The 7,712-nt window shown below is 33.1% G+C and overlaps 1 pseudogene; it reads right to left on the bottom strand.

The window, feature by feature from the left end:
- Positions 1–339: 339 nt before the first annotated feature.
- On the bottom strand, positions 340–6,941 carry LOC131173071 (putative receptor-like protein kinase At3g47110; annotated as a pseudogene).
- Positions 6,942–7,712: the final 771 nt, after the last annotated feature.

The following is a 7,712-nucleotide window of genomic DNA, read 5'->3' as shown; positions in this document are numbered from 1 at the left end:
GTTTAGTAAATCTACGTTAAGTATTCAATAAGATATAATTGTATTTCTTTTGTCTATGATCGAATCAATGCATTGGAATGAGAATTACCTTGGACTGGAGTTTGTTTCATTGGAGAGTCTCTTATTTTTAGATCTTAATTTTGGATTGTTGATTTCTTCTTTGGATTGCGAATTAACCCCCTCCCCCCCCCCCAACCTTTGTTTCTTTTTCCATTACACAAGTGCACGAAATTTAATAATTTAGTCTCTAGGGTTCGACCTGGATTTACCACTTACTACAGAAAATATTTTATAATTAGTGATTTCAGTTAATTTAATTTTTGGTGGATTCAACAACCATCACTTTCTAACATCCGTCATATTCATTCTATCTTGTGGCACTACTGCAGAGCATGCGACTCCAATTTGAAGGACTGATACAACACATTCTCGTACACTATCTTCAATACTTTCATCATCCATATTTTCTGCTGCTACTCTAGCTTCCCCCACTTCTCCTAGAGTGAATAATGTGGGATCCACAACCTTCTTGACTTGTCCTGGGAGCTTAGCCTCAACAAAGTTGTGGAGATCTAAGCCATCTATAAAAACTTCATGAGTTGGTCTCTTTCCTGTGAACATCTGTAAGAAAAGTATTCCAAAGCTATACACGTCTCTGTAAGTTGTCACATTGCTGCCCACTCCATATTCAGCAATTCATACATCTCCAATTATATTAAAATGTGATCAAGACTGTACAATTACTATTCTGTATATCTATAAAAGAATCTGGCATTCATCTTTAGTATTTGATGTGAATTTTAATAAAAGGTTGAGGGCTTAATGTGGAGCAAAAAAAGTTCAGGGGCTTAACACAAGCAAAGTTCAGGGGTCTTAGACTGTTTCGCCCTCATCCTGCATATGCCATGCCATTCTGATTCATGCAGTAATTTAACAAAAGAAAAAGTAGTGTGGAAAATATTACCTGGAGCCATGTAGCCTATTGTTCCCTTTAACCCTGTTGAGAAATTTTGGCTTTGAGAAGGATTGATGGTGCTTTAAAAAATGAGCCTTGCTAATCCAAAGTCACCAACATGAGCAGTCATGTTATTGTCAAGAAGAATATTGCTCGGCTTCAAGTCACAATGAACGATTTGCATTCCACAATGGTCATGAAGATAATGCAATGCAGAAGCCACATCAATGGCAATGCATAGTTTTCGAAAAAAGATTAATTTATTTCTCTGACTATAACCATTTTCCTCTGGATGCAACCACATTTCCAAACTGCCATTTTCCATAAATGTATACACTAAAGCTTTGAAATTGTTGCCTTTGAAATCAATGCTGGAGCAGTATGTCAAGATTTTAACCAGATTCCGATGCTTGATGATTTTCAATGCTTTGCACTCAGCAATGAAGCTCTTTGGAAGCTCCATGTTGCTGAAGATTGAGCACCTTTACAGCCACAAAACATTCTCCTAGCTGTTGAAGAATTACTTTATATACTGAGCCAAAACTGCCTTGTCCAATTAAGTTTTCTGAAGAGAATCCGCTAGTTGCTTGCAAGAGTTCCTTGTATGAAATTTGAGGAAGCTTATCCACTGTGACAGGTGAGAAAATTGGACTCTTTCTTGACTTTCGCCAATAGAAAACACATAAGGACATCACTATCATGACAAACAGAATTGAACTGATGGTTGTGGCGAGGATTGTAACAATGGAAGGCTTTTTGTGTTTCTCTTCTTTGCCAGGGCATTCTGGTAGCTGCAATTCTGGGATACCTCCACAAAGATCTCTATTTCCAACAAGCGAAAATGCGCTTGCATTGCTAAAAACTCCTGTTTTTGGTACCTCTCCCTCAAAATTATTGAAAGAAAGATTCAAATATTGCAAGAAGATTAGCTTCTCATTTGTAATATTTCCTGACAAGTTGTTTCTGGACAGATCTATTCGTTGGAGACCTTTCGAAGAAACGAAAGATGAGGGAATGGGTCCCTGCAGGAAGTTTCCCTGCTGGAAGTTACCCTGCATGTTAAGGATTTCTAGCTTTGAAAAATCGCGTATTGTCTTAGGAATTTCCCCACAGAGTATGTTCTCTGAGACATCAAATGCATTAATACTTTTCAAGTTGTCAGCTTCTGGGTGTGAAGGACCTGTCAATGAGTTCTGTGATAATTTACGAGTTGCTGATAGAAAAGAAAGGCCAAGGATTTGTTCGGGTATGCTGCTCTTCAATTTATTTCTTGAAGTTATATTTCCTTGGTTTGTTTCCTTCTAAATTCGAAGGTTTCGGCAGATATCAAGACTTGGAGTTATATTTCCTTCGAATTTGTTTCCTTCTAACTGAAGCCAATATAGCTTGGTGATGTTACCTAGGAACACTGGGATTTCTCTAGAAAGTAGATTGTGATTTAAGGTTAGCCTTTCCAGCTTTTGCCGCTTTCCAAAAGAAATGGGGATACTACCAGAAAAAAGGTTTCCATCCATATCTAATCGATACAGATTGACAAGATTCCCTACCTCTTCTGGGATTGTTCCTGATTTTGGATTTCGTCCTAGGCCTAATTGGACAAGGTTAGACATTTTGCCAATGGAGCTAGGTAATTCACCACCAAAATTGTTTCCATCAAAATATAATTGTTGCAGATTGCTGCAGTTGGCAAGCTCTGAGCAATTGCTGATGCCACCTTGAATTTCACCACTCAACTGGTTATTCGTCAGGTTGATAAAATCTCAATCTGAAGAGGTGACCAACTTCTCGAGGAATTTCTCCATGGAATCTGTTGCCACCAAGGCTGAGAAACCTCAAGAAGGTGAGATTCCCTGCATGTGGAGATATGTTGCCTGCAAGCTCAACCCCTGTAGATTTAGAGACGTAACTCTATGATGTTTGGAGCCACAAGTAACACCTTGCCATTTGCAGAAGTGGACAGAGTCATTCCATGAGCTGAGGACGTCATTTGGATCATTGCTTATCTTGGCTTTGAATTGCATAAGAGCAAACCTATCAGTCTCATTTCACATTTTAGTGAGATAATGAGCAGGTTGGAAGCATACTGTGGTTACCGAAATCAAGAAAAATACATTTTAGGATAGAAGAAGGCCAAAACGCACCCAAGCTTGTGCCTACGAATTCCATTTTTTTCCCCCTTTTTTAGCGTCGATGAAAATATGCTGTGAACTCATCTATGGTTACAAATGTAAATTCAACTATCAAGGATGGACGGTTAACAGTAACTCGCAAACAAAAAGAAACTGAGTATTGACCTTGACTTTTTGACGGCTATAATGGGAGAGATTGTCATTCTCTGAGGTGACTTTGTTCACATTGAAGATTCAACTGACGCCAAACAAAACCTGCAATAATTAACATTTTTTTTTATTTTATATTCCATATATATATATATATATATTATGTCAAAAAAATTACAATATTTAAAATATTAAATTTTATAAAATTTTAAAATTACAAAATTAAAAATTAATTTGTAGCTAAAAACAATCTAAGTTTATCCTATAAAAATAAAAATAAAAATAAAAAGAATAATTACTATTTTTACATAATTTTTTTTTAAAGTGAATTGATAGATGATGTTCACGATCAATCCTATATATATATATATATATATATATATATATATATATGATTTTAAACTCTTATGCATTAAGTTAAGCAGTGATTGAAAATAGGTTATGTATGTGTCTAAGAATTCAAATTTTAATAGCATTAATTCTGTAATTCATTAATTTTGTTATGATATAAGGATATTAATATCAAAATTCTACAATTTTGATTTTTTTTAACAGTTTTAATAAAAAAATTTTTCAGTTCATAAAAAATTTAAAATTTAACTCTATAATTATGTGCAATGAATATGAGCTAGGAACTTTAATATTCTTTTTGAATTTTTCTTCTCTACAACTCAGACTCAAGATATAAAATATATAATTAGATTCATCTATTAAATATATAAGTTTCATATATTTGTATCTTTGAGTTCATAATAAACCGAGTTTACACAAGAATTTTTTATTTTGAATTGTTATATCATAAGGAAAAAAAACTTATAACCTACAAAATCCCACTCCAACAAGTCAAATTAAATAGTGGAAACATAGAAATTAAAAGTATTATACATTCGATCCTCACAGTTTGTAGACTTGGAGCAAGACAAGTCGATTGTCTTAACGTGGAGGCTCTATTCCAAATTTTGTCTGCATGCCTTAGTAATCTATACACTACAAGAAAAAACCAGATTTGTGATGAAAAAATCTGTCACAAATCCAATTTTGTGACGGATTTGTGATGGAAAAATTGACGTTGCAATTTTACTTGTCACAAATTTTTGGTGACGGATAACAAAAATCCGTCACTAATTTAACAGAATTCATTCGTCCATCACAAAATGTTGAACTGTCAATACACGAATCTGTCACAAAATTGGGACGGATTAGTGACGGCAAATCTGTCACAAAATATTATCCATCACAAATTTTTTGACCAATTTTTTTTTATGACGGAAAGCTTTTCGTCACAAATTTGTAATGGATTTGTGACGGATTATAATTAGTCATAAAATTAAAATTTTCTTTTTTTTATATTCTAATTTTTTAATAATAAACAAATAACTGTGAATTAAGAATTATTATATTTATATAATTTGTAATAAGCCTAAATAAATATAATAATAAAATTTACAATAATTAGTAAATAAAAATATCATATATTATATAAAAATATAAAGTTAACCATACAAGTAACAAGTTCAGTTAGCAAATGTTTATAAACAATATCAAGCTATATATTCGGTCTACTCTGATCATGGAGATCAACAGAATCACTTGAAGGGCGGGATGATGATTCCATCTACTTCATCATACGCCTCATCTCTTCTTGCAAAGAGCGAAACTATTCTTCACTCTGTTGCCTAAGGTGCAATACGTTCTCCTCAACATGTTGCTGAAGAATTCGCTTTTGATTTTTCCTCATGTGCACGATCTCCTCCTCAAGCACTTTAATGCACTCATCAGCAACATGATTTGTCACCATAGCTATCCTGCATGAAGTAGCAGAGCTGCTGAATGAGTCTAGGTACAAAGTTGAAGCATGAGAGCCCAAACCGTACACGCGCCACTTATTCTCTCCACCCACAATAGCTAAGTGTAGGAGATTCACATTACTAAGATCTCCTATGAATCGTTATGGTGTGAGTTCAAAATAGCATCAGCAGTAGCAACAACCACCACAACCTCCGTTTGATCTTGTATATAATTATTGGAGTTAATAATTAATTACAAGTAATAATGAAACTAGAAAAATGAAATTAATAACAATAACAATAACAATATAACATATTCACAATAATCCAAATGAAAATAAAAAAAAAAAAAAATAAAAATTACTTACATTAATCTATGCCTAGTTGAATTTTTCATTAATCTATTTCCATCAACATATAGTTTTCAACAAATTGAATGAAAAGTAAAAGAACACCCACATTCTCTACAAGCTTTCCAAAATTGCATCGAAATAACTTTTTGAATTTGGATCTAAGCAACAATGTAATTCAGTCACTAACTTCCATGGCCAGTTAGCAACAAATTTCTTTGCTAAAAATGTTGAACTTTGATGGCAACTTCTAAAAAAATTCATACACCACAGTTTTTGCAACGCAACAACATAATGTTGAGAATTTACCTTCTTAACACTTAGAAACTCAAAAAGTAATTTTTCTTATCGGGTCATCAGCAAAGACAACACCAAAATGTTGTCCTTTGGAATCTTGAACTTCAATAATCAAATCATCAATATGCTTATCTAATAAGATACACTTCACTGAGGTAACTTTCAGCCATACACATATATATAATGGTGATCCTTCAAGCTAGATAGATATACACAATGCGGAATACATGAAAGATTCATGTTGGGTGCAAAATCTTGAGAATTCATTGCTTTCTTGAAAGTCGTATGAGTTTTCTTTGGCATTATTTCAAGTGGTATGAGATAGGGGAAGAACATTGGACGTTAACAGTATGCTTATATTTGAAGAACATCTATAAGCTAATAATGATGTCTCCCATGATGGATATATATGCACTTCATAATTATAATCATAATTATTAAGAGAGCTATTATACTTTTCATATATAAATAGCATTCGAAATGAAGAAAAAAATGGAATTAAAAGTTGCTTTCTTATGTTTGAAACATTGATCTAGTTGAATAATATATATAAAAAAAAATTGCAAGTGGGTTACATACTTACAAGAATTCAATTTAGTTATATACAAAGGATAATGGGAATCATCAAAACTACAAAAAATAAAATACAAAATAAAAATTATCTCTTTAAAATTTATATCAGTTATGCTAATTTGATTAGCGATGTAAACTAGTTGTCAATCGCATTTCTTGTTTAAGCTCCAATTTGGGTTAAAATTCATTAAATTACTCATTTGCAAGATGACAAATGATAAAACCACATAATTAAAAATTAAAAATGCATGTCTAAGGAAGACTTGGTGAAATCAGAATATCACGATCCTATTGAAGGACCCATCTTCTCCATGTCCCCCAATTTGCAGACATCAAGGGAATTAAATATCAACCAACATTTTTTTCAAGTCCAATATTGACAGTCGATATATTGGAAATTAAGGTAGCCAATCCAATATTGACAATGCCGTGAGTTAGAAATCAAAAAGAACTTGTCAAGGGTTTATCATATTCATAAAAAGGAAATTGATTCAATCGTTATTTCAAGTCCTAGATAGCTAACCCAATAATTCTGTCCCATGTATTCCCAAACGTAGCAACATAATCGATTTTAAAAGGTAGGAATTTGAGAATTGAAAAACTCACCGCACAATGGCTGTGATTCCTGCTATTATGCAAGGGAGAAACCGAGAATCAATCCTGCAATTTTGCTGGGAAGGACGGAGAAGTAGCTGCGCATCGATGAGATTAAGGGCGGCTACAAGAAAGAGTTACTAGCTTCAAGGAGGAGAGGATAGCAATTGGGCAAGGATAATGCAAGAGGCACAAGGTTGAGAGAGAGAGAGACAGAGAGAGAGAGGGAGGGAGAGGCGATGAGAGAATGAGCAAAGGCATGAATGTGAATTTAGGGTTAAAATATATAATTGGTAAAGCTAGAATTAGACAAAGTTTGTGACAGAATTATGTTTCTGTCAAAAATTTGTGACAGACAATTATTTTCCGTAATAAATTTGTGACATAAATATAATCTATCACAAAGTTTTTGATGGCAATATTTGTCTGTCAGAAATTTGTGACGGAGCCATGCATTCCGTCACAAAGTTTGTGACAGAATTATGTTTTCAGTCAAAATTTTGTGACGGATAATTATTTTCCTTCACAAACTTTTGACATAAATAGATTCTGTCACAGTTTTTGACGGCAATATTTTTCTGTTACAAATTTGTGACCAAATAATGTATTCCGTCATAAAATTTATGATGGAATTACGTTTTTCGTCAAAAATTTGTGACGATAATTATTTTTTCTCACAAATTTATGACAGAAATACATTCCGTCACAAATTTTTTGACGGTAATATTTGTCCGTTACAAAGTTGTGACAAAATAATCTATCTGTCAAAAATTTATGATAGCTTAGAGACGGAATATTTTATCCGTCAATAATTAAAATATTAAAAAAATAACTAAAAAATTTGTGACGGATATTCCGTCACAAATCCTTCCAATGA

This window comes from Hevea brasiliensis, chromosome 14 (genome assembly GCF_030052815.1).
Source record: "Hevea brasiliensis isolate MT/VB/25A 57/8 chromosome 14, ASM3005281v1, whole genome shotgun sequence".
NCBI lineage: Eukaryota > Viridiplantae > Streptophyta > Magnoliopsida > Malpighiales > Euphorbiaceae > Hevea > Hevea brasiliensis.
Note: the sequence above shows the minus strand (reverse complement) of the source record. Positions and strands in the feature narration are given on the sequence as shown.